Genomic DNA, 21,715 nt, shown 5'->3' on the forward strand with positions numbered 1-21,715 from the left:
ACCAAACCAGCTTAGAGCTGCATTACTGCCACCTACTGGAATGGAGATGGACGGAGAACTTTTTAGACTAAAAAGTTCTCCGTCTCAGCGACGGATTCCTTTAAAACTAAATGGATCACTGCTGACTTGTGTTGTGCTTGCTGTGCTGAGAATTTCAGCTGTTATTTTTTTCTGTACTTCACCTCCCAGAACGGATCGCTATAATTATAGACATACTATACATACTACTGCTAGTGAGCGCCAATCTTCAGGTACCGAAAGGACCCCTTCTCCCCTCAAAATATTTTTTATACTTTAATCCCTGATTAGTGACTAAATATAGACCTGCAGTAGAAACCTATTTAGGAGAATGCTTGTGAATATAAAGCATTACAACATTAAGCTCATATCAGTGTTTATGTTTTTCAACATAAACACTGATAACACAACAGCAGCAGTCAGCTGATTTACTGCAGTCTGTCTGCACAAGCGCAAAGAGGCGGAGCCGGTGAGCTCAGATGGAGCGGAAGGAAATGTTTCTGTAGTGTCCAAACGAAGCTTTTTTCCCTCTGTAACCACCATTAAACCTTTACTGGGAAACAGCTGGAGGTCCTTCATCAACCACCTGATCAGCAAGTGACCCTGTTTGTTTCACACAGGGAAAAACTGAACTGTTAATACAAGAAAAGTATTTCTTATCCAGTTATTTGGGTAATTCATGGAATAATTGATAAAATACTCGATTACTAAAACAATCAATAGTTGCAGCCCTAATGAAATTTGCAACATACCATAAGCCAATGCATCACCTTCTCACATAGGAGCAGCAGGATTCAGATGATAGAGCGATTGTTGTAAGTAAAGTTTATTTATATAGCGCTTGTCACCGACAAAAAGTCACAAAGTGCTGTACAATAATTAAAACACATTATCAGAAAAAAAACAAACACCATATTAAAACATAATAACATTACCATAATAAAAGAAAAAGAATAAAGTCAACAGAAAGTCTGGTTAAACAGAAAAGTTTTCAACTCTTTTTTTAAAAAGACGGCACAGAGTCAGCTAAACGGAGCTCGAGTCGTAAACAGTTCCAGAGCTTTGGCGCCACTGCCTGAAAAGCTCTGTCCCGCCTGGTCCTTAGTCTTGTTTGTGGGACGACTAAAAGATTTTGATTTTGTTGTGTGAGAGACTGTTGACTTATGTAAAATGTATCCAGGCATTTAAAAATGATTGTTTTTTAAAAAAAAAAAGATCGGATTTGTATCGGTATCGGCAGATATCCAAATGTAAAATATCTGTATCAGACATAAAAAAGCGCTATTGTGCCATTCCTACTCTTTAGACTGAACTTGTTTTTCCCTGCAGCCGGTCAGCACCAGAGATTTCCAGGGTTCAAGGACTGTTTCCGACTTTGTGAGTGCTGGAGGACCCGACTACAGCCTACTCTTTGATAACTGCCACCTGGGATCTCGGCGAATGATGAACCAGTAAAAATGAGCTTTGATTTAAAGTTTCTCTTCTCTCTGAACTGATAATAAAGATCAAAGTTCACACAGAGCATGAGGTGCTTTTTATTCCACTGCAAGGCTCCAGACTACACAACAAACACCCACTTAGTGTCAGCTTTAGAGACACTTGCGCACACATTCACACACAAACTGATGTCCACGGATTTGATTCCTTCTTCCTTAAAGAAGTCTCTCAGTTTCCAGAACGAGCAGGAGGAAAGATCAGCTGAATCTGTTGGTCCCAAAGTGATCACACTGGACTCTGAATGCTGTTTTGATGCAAACACCAATAAAACAATAATCCCAAACAAAAAGACATCAAATTAGATTCAAAGTGTGATGAATATGAACCAACATGTTTATTTATTAATGCAGCTGCATATTAGCTCCAAATATTGGTTATTTTGGAGCCAATACCAATACTCAGTATTGGTATTGGCTGATAGCTTGGTGACCTCTCTGGGGTGGTCCCCGCCTCTCACCCTATGACAGGTGGGATGGGCTCCAGCCCTCCTGTGGCCTGAATTGGAGAAGTCGAAGGAGATGGGTGGTGGGTCGGTGGTGCTTTATACACTAACAGTCACTCTGTGGGATCTCCAGGCTCTGCAGCTGCTGCTGGACTCAATCAAAGTCCTGCTGCTCCACATGAACCAAGTGGAAGAACCAACATGTCACTTGTTGATTCTTGTATGAAATGTGTCTCTTTGCCTGTGCAGCGTAGAGTAGCTTCATTTTGTCCCATAACGTCATTATATGTGGGGCGTTACTTCGATCTGAGTCGGTGTGCCAGCTCCACAACAATTCAGCCGTGAACCTCGAGTTTCTCCAGGATCTGTCAGATAATCAGAGTTTACTTTGTGACATCATTGATTGCTTTCACATATCTCGTTCATCTCTGCTGCTGCTCCTGTTTATGTTGCTGTATGGTTTTTATTGAGTGATGCATGTGTGCACTGAGAGCTCTGCTGCATGAAAACATGGTTCTTCCTGCTGTGAGCTGACCATCAGTTCAGTTTAGCGCACAAACAGACTCTTACTTTGTGTCTGAGGCTCCAAGTTCATTACTGAAGAATGCAGGATGACCTTTGACCTGCTCAGTCTTCACAGACAGCTGGATGCTGAAGACTCAGCGCTGCTGATGAAAGAAAAATAAAAAGTGTAACACAGCAGCGCAGCTGGACGTAGCAAAGATGTCCAATAAAAAGTGATGTTTTTAGGCTGTAGCGGTTGTTCCACCTTTCTACAGAGAAACAGAGACGTCTGCAACCATCTGTGATTTTGCTCCAACATGTCAATAAGCTGTGATGACTTCCTGCTGACTGACATCGTTTTTACATTGTGTCCAGCTGTGTGGAGGCGTCCCCTCTGTTAAACCTCTCTGAATCTGTGCAGCCCATATCTCCATCGATTTCATCACTGGGTTTCCTCCTTCCATCCTCTTCCTTCCTCATACCGTCATAATGACTGTTATTGATTGATTCTCTAAAGAATTGTTAACATGCAGCTGTAGATATACATGAGAAATTACTCAAAAATAAACTATCGGCATGTTTAAATAAATCAACGCTTTTTCCTCTATAAAAAGACTCACAGCTGTGCTATTAAAATGTAAATAGAAAAGATACAGAACAAAAATAGCAAAAGGATGACTCATTCTTTACAAAGCTGTACATCCAGGTACAGGCTCCTGTACATGACACACTGACTGAACAAAATGCCATCTGCAGGATTTTAGCATCTCAGTAAATCCAGACATGCACTGATATATCACAGCAACGTATGAGGGGCTGTTAGGGACATTATTACTGAAAGGCGCTCACACACACTACTGAAACCCATGTCCAAACTTGTAGTTGCAACAATAGGCAGGTGCCACACGACAGTGTTGGCATGGTCACAAGGCCAATATATTATTCACTTAGACTGCTTGTAGGAGGTTACTAGACATCAGCGTGGTGTTAGCCATGTTTTGAAGCAGGGCTGCAACTAATGACTATTTTTATAGTTGATTAGTCATCGACTATTGAAACGATTGGTTGACTAATTGGATTATGAATCGCATAATTATGAAATGGCACTTATTTAGCTATCAGCTTTTACATTTAGCATAAGGTTAATTAAAATGTGGTAGTAAACACATGGAAGATGGCTACTTCATTCAAAAATTTTAATCAGGTTTGTTGCTGATATAAATTTAATGGTCCATTTTTTCCTTTATCGACGGTGAAATTGTCCCAAACCTTGGATCGTTGTTGTTTCAGCAGTAGCTGCCATGACTAAACATGCCGCTGAATGCTGTTGCTCATGTGTGAAGCTCACCAGGAGTGATGTGCGGATTGATACTGAAATATTGATACTTCCAATACCCAACCTATATGCTTTGAAACTGATTCGCAAATCCAAGTATCAATACTTTCAATACTTCAGTCATTTCAGATAAGGTATCTTAACAAGAACACGTTAGAAATTAACTAAATTATTGAGATCTTGCCTAAATGAGATGGGGTTGATGGGAACTACTTGAAGGAAATGAGTTTTCATGAAGTTCATGGTATATGTTTGTGCTTACCATATGTACATTTATTTCCCCGAGAAATTTGTCTTAGACTGGAAGATAAACATAACTGATTAAAAATACAGAAGCTTATAATATTTACTGTCATCAGGAACTTTGTGTTCTCACTGGGCCACAGACTACGCTGATGGAGACTACACAATGATAGAAATGGGGACTTCGAGGTCACCCTGCTGATGAAGTTCTCTGTTTTCCACATTTTGTTTTGTATATGATGTAACCAAGATTGATAAGCTTTTACTATATGAAACTGTAAGCTGAAAAAGAATGTGTCGGTACTTCATGTTATACCTACTGGCATGGCATGCAGTCCTGACCCAGATTAATCTGTAAAACTGTTTGAAATGGCTTTATTAAATTTAATAATTGGACTCTGCCAATAATCCGTTGTTTTGTTTCATTCCTGTTTGATGTACGAACACGCAGAAACCTGGGAGGAATAAGCTGGTAGCAGGTTTCTTCAGATGGTGACGTGATTGAACAGGAATGTTTTTGATTTTCAGATGTTTTTATTTGTGTTTTGAGTTTCTTGGGAATAAGGAGTGAATTTGGCCACCGATAATCGCCGCTTTGAGGTTCTGCATGACAGTACTGACCTCCAGACCAGGGTTATAATAGTTTTGGATTTTACATTATCGTTTAGTTTTAGTTAGTTTTTACTTTTGTTTCTCTAATTCAGTTAGTTTTAATTAGTTTTCAGAGCGGTTTTGCTCGTTTTTATTGGTTTTTATTTTAGGTTTAATGCTTAGTTTTAGTTTAATTTCGTTAGTTTCAGTATTAGTTTTAGTATTTTCATACTTTGTCAGGTGCAAGATTCAATGCGGAAAAGTGACTATTGTGTAATAAAAACTCAACAAAAGATACCATAAAGAAATATATTCAACAACCAACAGTTCACAAGACAGCAGCACTACATGCTAAATGTGTAATAATTAGGACACACCTGAACATCAACAGGGAGAAACAAAGAAAAACATGAACTCCCAAACTCAATAAATTCTACAATAAACTCCACAATAAACTTCAGCATCAGTGCAGTAGATTAACAACAGCTACATGTGGTGTTTGACAAAAACAAACTCTTTGAAGGAGTCAAAGCTCAAATCCAGCTGCATCCTGATGTTCTCTCCACCTGAAGCTTCTTCTGTTTTGGAGCTAGCTTGGTTAGATGCACGCTGATTAGACTTGCAGGGTCTTTGCGGCCTCTGTACACAACCTACGGAAGTGTCCGACCTCATGTCCGCATTTATGCTTGTGTAGCTGTGTGTGTTGTGTGTTAATTACCTTGTGGTCGTGTGCTGCTTTTTTTTGTCCTCGCTCTTTGTGTTCAGCTTTCTGGCTGCAAACATATTTGTCCCTGTTTTTCCACTTCCTTCATTTCCTCACGTCCATTCCGACAGCAGTCTCCCTCCAGGAATTTGCTGACATTTGTGAGTTCTTATACTGATGCTTTGATTATTATTCCTGATTGTTATTCTCTCACTGATAAAGTAGACGGAAACGCACAAGAACTGAACAGGTTAATCACAGCGTTGCGGCAGCGTGGACCCGCTCTGAACCGACTCTGCTGCTTTCTCGTGCACACGCACGCACACAGCTATGGAGGACCAAAACTGACATAATCAGAAATAAAAGCAGAAATATATATATAGTGTATATATCTTGTTTTTCCTTTTCCTTATACACGCGTTTTCATCAAGAAATATATAAATTTTCTTTTTCCTTTTCCTTACACATGCGTTTTTCATCAAGAAATGTAAATATAGTGTTTTTCCTTTTCTTTACACGCACGTTTTCATCAAGAAATATATAAATTTTCTTTTTCCTTTTCCTTACACATGCATTTTCATCAGGAAATGTATATATTTGTTTTGCCTTTTCCTTATACAAGCCTTTGTTCTTTTTACATTTCCTCGTCCGCTTTTCCTTTACCACATGTATTTCTGCCTGCTCTTTTTCCTTTTCCGTATGCATTTCTGCCTCATTATGCAAATAAGGAGGGTTGTCTTCTTGCTCCAGCTCCTCTACTATTGGTCAATAAACAGGAAGGAGCAGGATCCATGTGCAGATCGATTGTGCATGCCTGCGCCTTTGACTTCAGTTTAGCAGCGCCGAAAAGTTCGGCAATATCCGTAACTGACACACTCGCAAGCAAAAACGACTCAAAGGCATCAGCGGGCAGCAAATATCCAGGTCTCCCAGCAGTTCTTGTGTGGTACAGACTTGTGCAAGCGACACGCCACCTCCTCCAAAATCTGGAGAACTAATGGGTCAGCTTCATTATCCGTGTCTGCAGCTAAATGCAGTAGCCTCTCATTCAAAAATATCTACACTAAACAATAAATAGTCATCACTGACAGTATTGCTTTCAGTTAAGCTAGCAAGGTGACTTAATTCTTCTGCAATTGTCTGAGACAAGACCTGGAAAATTCACGGATGCTCATCATCTTTATGATATAGCGAAAGGTAAGGTTAACAATAACAGTACTTGTTAGTTAGCCGTGGTAATGTTATCCAGCATTGTCATTTTATCATTCTGTATCTGCGTATAAAAGAAACAATCTCTGGTTGGAAAGTAAGCTAACATCAACTTTAGCCACAGGTAGCTAAAATATATACTGCTGCCTGTCAGTGCTGTAATGTTAAAAGGTTTACTTTCTATATTAATGTAAAAATCAGTGACATCTTCCAACACTGTTGTTTAGAATAGTGTTTTAAATATTGACCTGAAAGCTATATGCCAAACCATTTCCATGTTCTGATGTGATTCATAATTTTCTTTTTGCCTTCTTCTTGTGTCCATCTTTCTCAGCAGCAGCCCACCTAACAAGCATGTCAGTCATCAAGATGTTACTACAGTGTGCCATGCTGTTCCAATAATGAACAAAAAACTAGTGTTATTTGAGTTTCCACGATTTTCCAGTGGACACAGAAATACGTGTCTGTTGAGGGAGAGCGATTAGGAGAGATGAGGGCCAAGTTTTAAAATCCTTTGAGGAGGACGACAGTGTGTGACAGTGTCTGAAAGGAGACAAACCAGGTCAGAGCCTCCCTACAACTCACACTTCTTGGATGAACATTCATTACTGCAAGCAGCTGTGTTGGAAATCAAATCTCTCTAACCTGTGCTTTTTTTTTTAAAATAGCTATTAATGAATGAATTGATGTGAAGAATTCTGTAAAATGTTTTGTAAATAGCTTGTCTTGAGTGATATGCATATGTACATCTTTTACATTTAAATTGCATATTTTTGTACATTTTACACATTTGGCAATGGAGCACATGGAGGAGAAAAAATGCTCAAATTAAAGCTTCCATTGTGGAACAAAGAAACAAGGTTTGTGGCAGTTTCTTGCAAACATTTATTAATTATATTAAACACTGTACATGGAGCAGTGATGGTAAAAAATATATATATTAGTACATACACAATTTAGGTCCATTTTGCATTGGCAGAGAAAATGTATTTATGAAAGGCATATCAATTGCATTTCAACATTAAACTAAATAAATTCCTCAGGGTTTTCAACTGAAGAAGACATCCATGTAGATGTCATGATAGAAATGATCAAGTCTCTGTCTCATTGAGAGGATAAGCTCCTCATCCCCTTCAACTCCATGCAGCAGCTTGTATATCCCTGGTTGTGGACGTGTGTCCTTCAGTTTCTCCCTGCTGGCCATGATGTGAGGATCTGGAAGAGGACCTGCAAAGTGAGATACGTCAATTTTAACATAGATTTCATTATGTCATGTGACCTTGCAAACTATGACAGTCACACTAATCACCTCCCTGTACATGTTTGTAATGCAAAAATAACTCCTTTAATAGTTCAAGCTGCTGCAAATTTTAATAGTAAAATTTTATTATAAAGATAATATAGAGGGCATATATGAAAAGCAGTACATACTATTACATACATACTATTCACTCTTATGTTAGAAATGCATTACCATCTTTGAATAGCTGGGGGCTTATATATATGTTTTGACAATATTTATTTATTTACTGTTAATCTATTAGCATAACTTGTTCTTCAAATAGCCATTTAGATGATTGGGGGATGAATGAATGTGACTGCTGCCTGGGTCTTCTAGGTTCTTATTTGTCTGCAGTGTTTATCTCCTGACATCAGACGGCTCACTGTGCACCTTTCATCCTCGCTGAAGCTGTTCAGCCTGGGATGACCGTCTTCCTACTCACGTCTGTATCTTTGCAAGAGTTTAATTTCTTAGGACGTGGTGCAGTAGCGGGTGGACAGTAAAAAAAGGCGCAGGTGTGTGGTGTCTGTCTGTAGGCAACAGAAACTGCAGGACGCTCAGGCAGCACCGGGAAACCACATTTAACTTCCAAATAACAAACGATTGCGTATTTTTCGTGACGGGCGGCAACCCTAGTCTATACTATAAGGATCTAATCAAGATTAGAGCCTAAAGATGTTCTATTTGCAAAACAGAAAGGTCACGTAATGTTAGCTAGCAAACAAATTGACTAATGCTATCCTAGTCTATTAATTAACAGCTAGAAAAGACAAAGACACGTACCTGTGTTCAATGTTCAATGAAGAATTTGTAGCCTTTGTCCAGTTGTGAACGTGTTGTTCGTGAAAACTTGTCTGCATGTCATAGTATATCCTAAAACCATATTAGACTGTGTAAACTCCATGGCCATAGACATATGGCCAAAGGCGCAGGCATGCACAATCGATCTGCACATGGATCCTGCTCCTTCCTGTTTATTGACCAATAGTAGAGGAGCTGGAGCAAGAAGACAACCCTCCTCATTTGCATAATGAGGCAGAAATGCATACGGAAAAGGAAAAACAGCAAGCAGAAATACGAGCGGTAAAGGGAAAAGAGCAAGCAGAAATACATGTGGTAAAGGAAAAGCGGACGAGGAAATGTAAAAAGAACAAAGGCTTGTATAAGGAAAAGGCAAAACAAATATATACATTTCCTGATGAAAATGCATGTGTAAGGAAAAGGAAAAAGAAAATTTATACATTTCTTGATGAAAACGTGTGTGTAAAGAAAAGGAAAAACACTATATTTACATTTCCTGATGAAAATGCATGTGTAAGGAAAAGGAAAAAGAAAATTTATACATTTCTTGATGAAAACGCATGTATAAGGAAAAGGAAAAACAAGATATATACACTATATATATATTTCTGCTTTTATTTCTGATTATGTCAGTTTTGGTCCTCCATACACAGCTGCCCGACGGCGCTCCCAGCTTAAACTCGGAGAGCGGAAAAATGATCAATCCACAATAATTTCAGTTAGTTTTAGTTAGTTTTTTAAACTCACAATACAGTTTTAGTTAGTTATCATTTTTTCCTTTTAATTGTAGTTTTTATTTATTTCAGTTAACGACAATGTTTTTTCAATTTCAGTTTTCGTTATTTCGTTCGTTTTCGTTAACTATAATAACCCTGCTCCAGACGCTATCAGTGACCAGGAGATCTCCTTTTAAAGGTTGGCAGAGACCTTTTCTAATATCTGCATATTGAATTGTATCAAATTATAATGGTCACTGGTGGTAAGACAGGAGGAAGGTGTAATTCGAGCCATTTCACACAGGTGTAAAAGTTTGAAAGAGTAAAACAGTTTAAGAAGAGAAAAAAAAGAGTAAAAGAGAAAAGATGAGAGACGGGGGGTCACCGGTGAGAGTCCGGATAGGAACTGATCACCCTACCAAGAATGCCCCCCCCCCTTCCCGGGGTTTAACAGGTTTAGGCGCTCTGGTCTGGGATATAAAAGCAACCCATTTAACGGTTTGAGGGACTGATGTTTCAGACCACACTGCCACAAAAAGCAGCCAACCCTTAAACTCTCAGGGAAGCAGGGTTTAGAGGTCCCTTAGTTCATTCTCAAACACATAAAAGCAAACTGGGTTCAGAGGTCCCTTGTTTTTAGAATGAATTGAAAAAGCAGCCGCCTAAAATAGAGAAATAGTGAAGAATAAAGAAGAATACAGAGAAATGAAGAAATGAAGAGAAGAGATAAAGAGTTTTTGTAATAAAAAATAAAATCCCTAAAAAAAAGAGAAAATATAAATGCTGGTACCTTGTTAACATTGTTTTTGTTGTTCCAGTTTGTGGTGACTGACTGACTGACTGACTGACAAAATGACTGACGACACTGGGTGTAGAAAAGGGGCTCCGATTAAAAAGAGGGTGAAACTTCAAAAATAATCGGTGATGTAAAATTATTTTAGTGTAAACTTTCAAGCGCAGATATTAAGCTGAAAGCAGATTTAAAGGACATATGTCTCCATTTAAAATTAGGCTAAAAATAGGTGCTCAACTCAACAGAAAGTAAAAGATTTGCCAAGTAATCCCAAAATCTGATCACACAGGGAAAAAAATGGTTTATGACAATAATCTCTAGAGAGAAATTGATAAATGTTTGTAGTTCTGTGTTTGTATTTGTTTGTTGCTAATGCTGGTGTGCATGAAACTCAGATCTGATGTCTGTGTTTGGGTTTCAGAGAGAGAAAGTAAAAGGTGTGTGTGTGTGTGTGCTTCGATCTGAAGTTTGTGTGTATCTGAGTCTGTGAATGTGTAAATTTTTTGCTAAATTCACAATCACAATAGTATAAGATTAGTTTTTACAAATATCCTTTTCTGGCTCTTAACATCAGTGCAGTCCTGGCTGACCACCTGAGGTCAGGCTGCTGAAGTTGACCTCAGAAAGGTCTGAGGTCAAAAGGGGGACTGAAGAAAATGAGTTTTCATGAAGTTCATGGTATATGTGTCCCCTTATCATATGTACATTTATTTCCCTGAGAAATTTGTCTTAGACTGGAAGATAAACAAAACTGATTAAATACACAACTACATAATGTTTGGTTTCAGCCAAGAACAGTTCATTCAGTGCATGTCTCTAACTAACAGATTATCCATAACAGGCACAAGTACTCGGTCTCAGCAGCCCCTGATGGAGACTACACAATGACAGAAATGGAGACTTTGAGGTCATCTGAATACCCTGTTGTTGAAATTCTCTGTTTTCAACATTTTGTTTTGTATGATGATGTAACCAAGATTGATATGAAACTGTAAGCTGAATTAGAATGGGTCGGCACTTCATGCCATAACACACGGCGATGAGATGCAGTCTGACCCAGATTAATCTGTAAAACTGTTGGAGATGGCTTAATTAAATTTCATAATTGGACTCCTTATTCTGTTGTGTTGTTGATAAACGAACACGCGGAACCGTGGGGGGAATAAGGTGGTAGCAGGTTTCTTCAATATCCTCTCTGCAAACATTGCCAGTGCTCTGATTCCGTTCTTCCTCACATGTACTGGCTGCTCAGTATAACACTTGTTTAACTGACAGTCTCAATTCTGCACCCTGGTTTACCCCTGAACTCCGCTCACTGAAAACCAAAGGCCGTTAATTAGAGAGTCTCTATAAAAAACTGCTCTCATCCATACTCAGTTACCCAAACCAAATCTGCCTACTACTGCGGCCTTATTTCCTCCAATGAAGGCAACACCAAGACCCTGTTTTCACTGCTAAATAATATTCTTCACCCCCCGACTTATTTCCTTCTCATTTTTACTCCACTGTAACCTGTAACTCCCTCATGTTGTTTGTCAGTGAAAAAATCAACAAAATCCACCAACACCTATGTCCTGCCCCCCCCCATCTGAACTCCCCCACCTCTGTCAGCTGCTCTCCACCTTTCAGCTACCACCTCCCTCTGAGATCACTGAGCTCATCCAGAAATCTAAGCCCTCCACATGTCTTCTTGATCCTCTTCCTACAGCTCTGGTTAAATCCTGCCTCCCGTCTCTCCTCCCCTTCATTTCAAATCGTACCCGTGTCAGTCTGTTTGATGCTGCACGTCATCCCTGTGTTGTGTGACATTAGAGAATGTAACAAAAGCTCGATGAGCAAATTTCCTGTCTTCTCCAATTCTAAACCTGTAAATGGAAAATACCACAGATGTGCAGCTGTTTCCTCAAACACTTTTTCAGCTAATGCACACAAAGCTGCACACACACTTTACACTCTGCTGTGTCTGCGTACAAATGTACATGTGCTCGGTCTGATGCTTCACAACCAAAGATCACATCTTTGTGTACAAAATAAGGAGAAGTATCATTGTTACTGAATACAACACACTCATCACTGAGAAACCTGATGTGAAAATGGTTCTTTCAGCAGATTCTGATCAGGGTCAGAGGTCAAGTCCATAAGACGAGCCAGGATTTCCAGATCTAGCTGTGAGTGTTCACATGAATGTGTGTCAGTGGCAGCACATGACAAATGATGAACATGAACGAGTCCACTGGCAGCAGAGCGGCACATTTGGAGAAGACAGCGGAAGTAAAATCTGAAGAACTTTGAAAGTTGTCAGTTGTGTGCAGCTTATACAGCATGAGAGCTGTGTAAGGTGCAGACACACAAGTTTACAGGTGTGTGGCTGAGCTTCTCTTCTGTGTTTCTGGCCGTGGGAGGTTAATAAAACCTGAGTGAGCAGCTCATTTTGAACAGGAAGCATGTCTGTATTTGGCTCTATGACTCCAGAAAGCACATTCTGATTCTGAAACACTGAAAACATTTCAATCATTTATTTGTACAATAAATGACGCCTCTTGAAGAAGATTCAAGTTCAAATGTATTTGTAAAACTGATGATGTGTTTAGATGGAGCCCATTTATTTTAGTATCCATATTTTTCTGTTTTTGAACCCAACTGGGACCAGGATCACTTTATAACCTGCATATAGAGGAGGAGCACAACAAGGGGACGAGCAGCATGTTATCATTTTATTGTCAGTCTCAATGAGGAGCACGAGGTGGTGCTAAACTTGGAGGTAGAGGACGAGGATCAGGAATAAAAGTCTGTGTGTGCAGTTCTCCACGAGGAACGGCTCTTGGTCGTCTCCTGGTAGATCTCAGAGTCCAACAAGAAGTGGAGAAAACCAGGAAGTAAATGTGTTGGATGAAGATAGCATACGCCATCAGATCTGCTTTGAAAAGCTGCACACAAAGCCAAAGGACCATTTAAACAAGCACATTTGTACTTTTTTATTAAAGCACATGTGCAATGAATTTCTACTGATTTAAAAAATGGTTCAAATCCGTTTGTCACCTCTGGATTTTCATTCTAGTCTGTGCTCTTCAAGGGAAATGCCATTCAGATTACACAGCATGGACTTCATCACTGATCAATCAGCTGATTGGTTCTTGTCCCTTTGAGGTGCAGGAAAACCAGGAATAACATCATGAAGATGTGTTGCATGTTTTCATGTATTTATTGTCTAAAATCTGAGAGTTGGAGGTGTAACCCTGCAGCATGAACTCTGTCTGTGGGCTTTCTCCTGCTCTCTGTTTGCCGTGCAGAGGTTGTCTCGGGCTGGAATCGCACACTGCAACAACACAGACACATCAGAAAGGAGCCTCACAGGCACAGCAAATGTAATCAATTCATTTTCTGCAATTTCATGAAGCCAAATATTTCTGAATAAAATGACCCTTTCCATGAATGTAAGAAGCTTGTTGACATTTTCATCACACAGTTCTGTTGTCCCCTAAAATCTACATGTAAACAGGGGCTAAGTGAAAGCTTAGCTTCTAAGCCGTATTAACCACAGGTGTGGAGGGCAGAGGGGATAACATGAGCCATTTTTTACTCCCATTCATCCAAACCCAGGAAGTAGGAGACAGGAATACGACTAAAGTCCTTCTCAAAGCGAGTGCTGCCACTTGGCAGCTGCTTCAGTGACACGTTTAGTTATTTGAGGAGATATTTTAAAGCAATGCATAAATAACATCAGTGATCACATGGCCTTTTTTCATGGAAGTTATCTTTTTACCAACATCTCTGCTGCTGGAAAGTTCTCATAGGTTTTAAACTGTAACTCACGTCTCTCTCTTATATGATGCTTCTGATAAAATACAATCATAAATATATTGTTTCTAACATGTTTCTACATCCAACATCCTGCTAGAACAGCATTCCCAGAGTCAGGAATGCTGCGGCCCACTTAAAGAACAAAACCCCACGGGGCCCACCCAATCTTAAAGCTTCACTCAAGAAAGTGATGCATTTCCTTCAGATTTTGATTCAACAAACATAAAGAACATAAACTGTTGCTGATAAACTGCTAATGCTACCCAGTTATATGTAAAGTTAAGGCCAATGTGTGACCCACCTACCACTGACTCACTTTAATACAAGAGCAGTAAATTTAGATCAGAGAAACATCACAAACTAACCGCCTCCTACTACAGTTTAAGTTGACTTTTCATATAAATAAATACATTCATATAAATATGTAACCGTTCATATTTGTGAGTAACTTCAGTCAGAGTTTATATCATTACTGCGGCCCACTGGCAGCACCTTGGTGCCCCCCCACTTTGGGAATCACTGCTCTACAACATCAGCTGTAAAGTGAAACCTTATTATTGTTATTACTTAGACAACAAAACAGAGGTCAACAAAAACAGGTTTGAGCTTCAGATTGTACCATGTGAGGGGGAAGTAGATCCAGCACACAAAAGCAGCATCCAAGTTACTGTTATTTTAAGCTGATATTAATACTATTGTTCATAACAGAGGACATTTGATGATCACGGAGAAGCTATTAAAACTGTTTTGTCTGCAGCTCTGAAAGATTCAGATGATTTACGAAGTCCTCCAATGAGTGAAAACGACGGGAACTTGAGCTGATGATTTGGTGTTTCTCTGTCACTGCGCACCCTCAGCTGGACTGCAGGGTCACACAACCACAAACATTTTTACCTGATAACAGAAACATCTGCAGTCAGAAAATGCTCTGTTGGAAAAACGACCCAAAAATGACAGTTACATAAAAATGTGCACAGTTGTAACAATATGTACTACTTGGTCCAGATTTGTTGTGCCGCCCTCAGTAAATATAATATTTTAAAAAATATTAATATATATAACCTGCCACAGAGACTCCTCATACAGACTGAGGTTCAGGTGTGTTGTAGCATTTGTGCCACTAAACATTTGCCAGTAAGTGACAAGTGGGCCAGATTATGTCCACATACAGTCCAAATGTTTGAGGGTGAACTCTTTGATTCCAGATGACTTTTCCATCCATTTCAATGTCACCACTTTAACATAAACATGATAAACTTAATGTGATGGATTTGTGTCAGACATGAAGGAAACAAACAGACCCAGTATGTTTGATATACATGAAAATATCTAATCAACCCAAATGATTTTAAATACATGACTGCTGGATTTGACATACACTAGTTTACGCTCGCTGGGTTTACTTGTTTCATTTTTGCCTGACGAGCAAATACAGAAACAACTTGGTTTAAAACAACGTCCAAATGGCTGGAAATGTTCTATTTAATTCAAACCGTCCAAACCAGTTTGGAGAGGATTTGCTTTGAGTTAGACGATGTTCAGGGAACTTTGAGTTCTCCTCTCTTCACAGTCTCACTGTGTTTTAGAGCTGGGAGCTCAATCTGTCCTAAAAATGATTTCATTAGATATATAAAAACTAAAATACATTTTAAATACTTTCTGACTGTGGAGGAAACAGTGTAACTCTTATCATATCTCATATCAGCTCTAATGGATCAGTCCAGGTCTAATGTTAAAGTGAGCTGTCCCTAAAACATGCATCTTTCTGTTTAACTGGTTTATTTCTTAGAGCTCTGAACAGATCATGAGTGAAGTTTGAGTGAAAATCTGAACTGTGATTGAAATCAGACTTTCAGAGGTTCAAATCTCACGTTTTGTCACGGCTGCGCTGTGTGGCAGGTGAGGTTTGACCCACCATGCAGGACAAAACTGGAACTTAATGTGAGTTTATTAAAGGAAAATAATAACAATACTGGGGCCAGACAAGTACTAAAACTAAAGGAAAGACAGATGAGGAGACACACAGCAGGAGGATCAACAACACAACAAGGAACACACACAGACTGAGGACTTAAACACACACACAAGGTAATCAGAGAACAGGTAACAGGTGAGTGTAATTACACTGATGAGACAAGAGGAAACAAAACTAAACAAAGCACACGGGACTGTCAAAGTAAAACAGGAAACAACTAGACGGAGACAGAAACGCAGACTTGACACAGGAAATAACACAACAAAAGTCCATCAGAGCAGAGACATGACAGAGGGACAGGACAGACACAGGAGCAAAGGGAACTCAGAAATCAATATGGAAATGACAATAACTAATAACAGGACAGGAACCTATGAAGGATAATCAAACAACATAGGAGCACAAGATGCTTTGACACGTCTCCCCTGCGTGATGTAAAGTTTCATCCAGTGAGTGTATTTGTGCTGCAGCACTTTGAACTAATCAGGATCAATTTCAGCCAAACAGATTCGAGGTTAAATAAGAAGAAAACATAAAGATAAATAATCAGGACTTTTTGTTAAATTGTGCGACTCTGCTTGGATCCAGTTTAAGGACATAAAGGCTTCTTTTTACTCGTCTGTTGGTTCACAAGTTTGTTTGTTTTTATTGTTGCAATAAGACGCAGTTACACATTTCAAGGGTTCCCTTTGGATGTTTGCTCAAAATAAAAATATAAATATTCAAACATTGAAATGTGCGGCTTTCTTCTACTTTTGTTGAAACATTGTTTTAATATAACAATGGAAAAATGAAAATAGTGTAATTAAAGTAGCAGAAAAGATATTATTATTAATGATTTTAAGTAGTAATAAACATAATGAACATTTTAACTTGGACTCCAGAAAAGAATAATTAATGTGAACTAATGAATTAATGAAAGTAATGAAAGCCAAAGTTTTGGATGCAGTCAGTAACTTTCATCTCAGCATCCTCATGCCCAATCCTTCATTTTACACTCCACAATAATGAAGTTTGGACTTATTAACTATGAGTGAGCCATACATCTGTCATATCACTGCAATCTGTCCAAATCTTACTGTGATGACTTCGGCCTCCTCTGGTGTCCCGTTTCATTGAATCCACACCTCACAGTTTCTCATCCACGTTTCCTGGATTTGGTTTTGTTTCCTGAGAATCTGGGCCGGCCTCACCATGTCGCACTTCTTCTTTGTTAAATGTTGCTCCACAACACACTGTCCCTAAAACAGTGAACTCTTCATCTCATCCACTTCCTCATCGTTGTTGGCTCGTGTTTCCTTTGGTGGCGTTTTAGACAAACAGATTTACGTGGTAGGAAGTTCCTTCCAGTGTCTCATTTTCAATCTGCCAGTCCGGTACACAGCCAGGCTTTACTTTGCTCATTTTAGTCCTCTCATCATTTCATGACTGAATCTGTGAACACATTTCAACATCAAATGTAATCAGATTACAACCAGACTGTCTGCAGCTGCCTTTAAAAAGTCACTTCAAATCCATTTAGTTCACTTTGAGAGTCTGAGAGTCATTTCATCTTCACTCAGATATTCATATCATCTCCAACATCCAGCTGTGACACACATTTATCCATCAGTGTGACCAATCAGTGATCAGTGTGTTCTGTGTCTAAAGCTTCATAGAGATGCAGCCCCTCCCCTCTCTGAGCTGATCCAATCAAACTGCAGGACAACAGTTTAAGACAAATGATGTAAAATGAGAAGCAGCCGTTATAGAAGGTAGGTGACGTCTGCTCCGTGTGTAAATGATCATTTTATAGCTGCTGATGCAGCAGACTGGGCTAGTGTGGAGGAGTGTGTGTGTGGGGGGGGGGGGGGTACAGCAGCACAGAGACAGACAGCAAACAGAGAAGCTCCTGTCTCTTTAAGAAACATCTTGTAATGTGACTTCGTGTAAGAAAGAAAGTGAAAGTATTCAGAGTTCAGACTCCATCTTACAGTCAGAGCAGGAGGAGGAAAACCAGGTGAGTGTGAGTCCAACCTTCTTCTTCTTCTACTGTCAGAGTCTCTGAGTAGTGATGGTCTGATGAGGCTCCGTGAATGTGTCGAATCTTTGCAGCACCAAGAGCCTGATCACACAAAGCCCCGTTTAACAGCTCATTTAGGAGTGCTGACGTGACCCTGGCTAATCAGGGAGGTCTCACTCCTGCTGTTTCCAGGCGGCCGAGGCGCCAGGATTCATTTGTTTTTCTATCTTTTTTTAACCAACGCTTCTATTTAATACAAGCAGACACACGCACTTATAACTCATTATTGTTTCTGTGGACTGTGAAGAACGATATAGGCAATTGAAGAAATTAAAAAAAATACGAGCTGCTGCTTTGGCCTTTTAGATGTTCGTTTATTGAACAGGAATGAGACAAAACAACGGAATAAGGAGTCCAGTTATTAAATTTAATTAGTCATTTGTCACAGTTACAGATTAATCTGGGTCAAAACTGCATACCATGCCCAGTGTGTTACTGGATATGACATGAAGTGCTCACACTCTCTTCTTCAGCCCAGGATTTCATATAGTCACAGCTTATCTGTCTTGGTTACATCATTATACAAAACAAAATGTGGAAAACAGAGAATTTCAACAGCTGGGTGTTCAGATGACCTCAGAGTCTCCATTTCTATCACTGTGTAGTCTCCATGAGTGGTTGACTGTTCCCCAGTGAGAACACCAAGTTCCTGATGACACCAAACATTATGAGCTTCTGTGCCTTTAATCAGCTGATGTTTATTTTCCAGTGTAAGACAAAGTTTCTCAGGCAAATAAATGTGTGATGGTAAGGGCAAACATATACCATGAGTATATTTAAAGCTTCATAAAAACTCATTTCCTTCAATCCCCCTTTGACCTCAGACATTTCTGAGGTCAACTTCAGCAGCCTGACCTCGGCTGGTCAGCCAGGACTGCACTGATGTTAAGAGCCAGAAGAGGATTTTTGTGAAAACTAATCTCATACTATTGTGATTGTGAATTTAGCAAAAAAAAAAACAAAACAAAATTAGACAGAGTTTAATGATGTCATATTTATAATGGATGTACCTACTTTCTATACTTCATTATGGCCTGAAAAACAAAAAGAAAACAAGCATTAGTCTTTCATATGTCAATGTTGTTCAGTGAAGTGGATTAGCAATTAAATTTAATCAGTCCAAAGTAAATTCTGCATATCAATTGACCCACATGAAAAACAGTAACATGAAACAGTCACTATCTAATAATTTTCCTCAAATTCATTAAAAATGTGGATTGCATCCCTTCAGGATCAAATCCAGTTCCAGTCGATGAAAATCTTCCTGCAAACATAAAGAAATGATCACTGATCAGTGCACAGGTAACAGTTATATATGCAGCCTTCTTTCAGCCTTCAGCACAGCCTGCTCATATTCACCAAAGCCATGGATGTTCAAACCACAGTAGTCAGCACTCGTCTCTGAGATGCATTCCTGAACCTCTTTAGACACAGCTGTTCACATCTGGCCTTCATCCTGGTTAGTTTCCTGTGAAAGGCTCATAATGTCTCAGGTATGATCTCAGGTACCTGTGGAAAAAGTCCAGTGAAGAAAGTTCCACTTTTTCCCTGTCAATTAAACAAAATACCATGAACTGCAGGTCTGTGGGTCAATAATTAAATTTACACAAACTAAGACAGGACATCAACATGCCCATAAATATTCTAAGGATGTATTTATTCAATGGTTTTTAGTTATAAATCTTTTATTTTGTTTATCAGCCTGAGAAAAATGATCTTACAATTTTAATATACCACTAATTTACTAATTTACTAAGTAAGTGGATTCAATCCAACAAAATGTGAACCTGGTTTAATGCACCTAGAGTTAAATGTCAGATTGAGCAGAAAACTAACATGAACTTCTGTCTGTGAGTGTGTGTAAGCTGCTTCTTCATTGCAAGAGTGTGTTTTTTTCCTTCTCTATAAGGTCAGTGTCAGCTGTCTCATTTTTCATACAATTGTAAAGTTAACTTTTGCATTTTGGTCTCAAAGTCATCAGAAAATTCAAAATACAAAATGAATGTCCTTAAATTAAGTTTGACACACCTTCTATGTAAGCTAGAGTGGAACAAAAAGAACACAACAAAAAAAACATTTAAATTTTTCATTACCATATTGTATGAATTTGTATAATTATAGTTGAACTGTATCAGCAGAATTCAGCTGAGGGGTCACAGTGACTTCACTGGACGGGCCTGGACCTCTGAAACCGTCCATAACGCTGATGCTGCGACCTGCGACCCGCACACTGCACAGCAGGAGGTTCCTGCTCTAAATAAATACATTTGTTTTTAAACCAAGAAAAAACACATCCGGGTGAACTATTTCTTAACTATTTCTTAACTCATGACAAATGAGGTTTATTTCTTTTTGATCCCACTGCGGCTTCTGGTATAAATATCTCACAAACAGTGTTTGTATTGGTCAGTGTGAAGATGTGAAAATGACTGTTGAGACTGGCCAGAATGAGCCCACGAAAACTTCATTTTAACCTTTATTTTAAAGAAGGAAAAGATCTTGTTTTTCTTTAGGATTTATTTTTGAGTGAATAGAAAATAAAGCCAAAGGCTGCACCAGCTTCTAGCTTTGTTTAACAGTGTGAAAACCTGGTGACACGAACTCTCAGAAAGCTTAAAAGTCAACCAAAAACATCCAAACTTTTATTTATTTATTTTTTCCAGAGCTGTCAACAAACAAAACCGTCTGAGGCCAAAGACAGCTGTGTGGTTACCACAGTAAACACAGCATCTTTTCTCAGTATTTTATATTTTAGAAATTGGTTTAGTGTGTTCCACTGAATTACTAAGCAGCTGAAACAGCCTCACGGATGTTAACTGAGAGAAAGTAGTGTCTGTCTTTAACGGTCTCCTTGTTTCTCCAAAACATGTGCTGATCATAATTACTGATACTCAGGCACTAGCGGAACAAATCAGAGCCGGGCCGGGGGCGGGGCAAATGACCGGGCCCTTTATACCCAAATAATAAAGCTCATCATAACATCATTTTATAACATACACATGCCCAGAACAGCGGGAATGTGTATGTTATGAAGTGCCACTCATGTTAGCTTAGTCCGTAAAAATACTCCACCTAAGGCCTTTAAGGCCGTTTCACACCGGATGCGTTCCGTAAAAACATGAAATTCCGAATCTTTCGGATGTGAAGCTGTCGTGTAACCTACATACACACCGGATGCCATGCGTTTTTGCGTTTTTGGTTTGATCCAGGAGTTGAAGCTGCATCACGGATGCTTTCGCGCACATTTCATATGATCAGTGGGCAGTTGTTGTTGGCAGAGTTGGGATCACATGTGAGGAGGCAGAGAATAATTTCAGAGACTCAGAACAGCGTGTAGCCGTGTGTCTGAGGTAAAATAGTACGAGTTTACTGTTCCCTCGTCACTGTATATTCAGTACATCAGTGCGCGTTTTGAGCTATGAACTCACATGTTGCTAAATGCAGCGCTCTGATTTTTTCGCAAAAACGCAGCACGTCTGGTGTGTATATAGGTTACACGACAAGTTCACATCCAAAAGATTCAGAATTTCATGTCGTTTTTACGCAACGCATCCGGTGTGAAACGGCCTTTAGAGTGAAAATAAAGCCAGTCATGCAGTACAACATCTTATTCAATATTTTACACCTACTACATCACTAAAGTCAGTCGGTCTTGTAAAGTTTTGAGCAACCATGACTCAGTCCTGACTGTGGCAACCTTTAAAACCCCCGTGTAAAACATGAATGATGGGTGATGTATAGT

This window comes from Archocentrus centrarchus, chromosome 16, assembly GCF_007364275.1.
Source record: "Archocentrus centrarchus isolate MPI-CPG fArcCen1 chromosome 16, fArcCen1, whole genome shotgun sequence".
Taxonomy (NCBI): domain Eukaryota; kingdom Metazoa; phylum Chordata; class Actinopteri; order Cichliformes; family Cichlidae; genus Archocentrus; species Archocentrus centrarchus.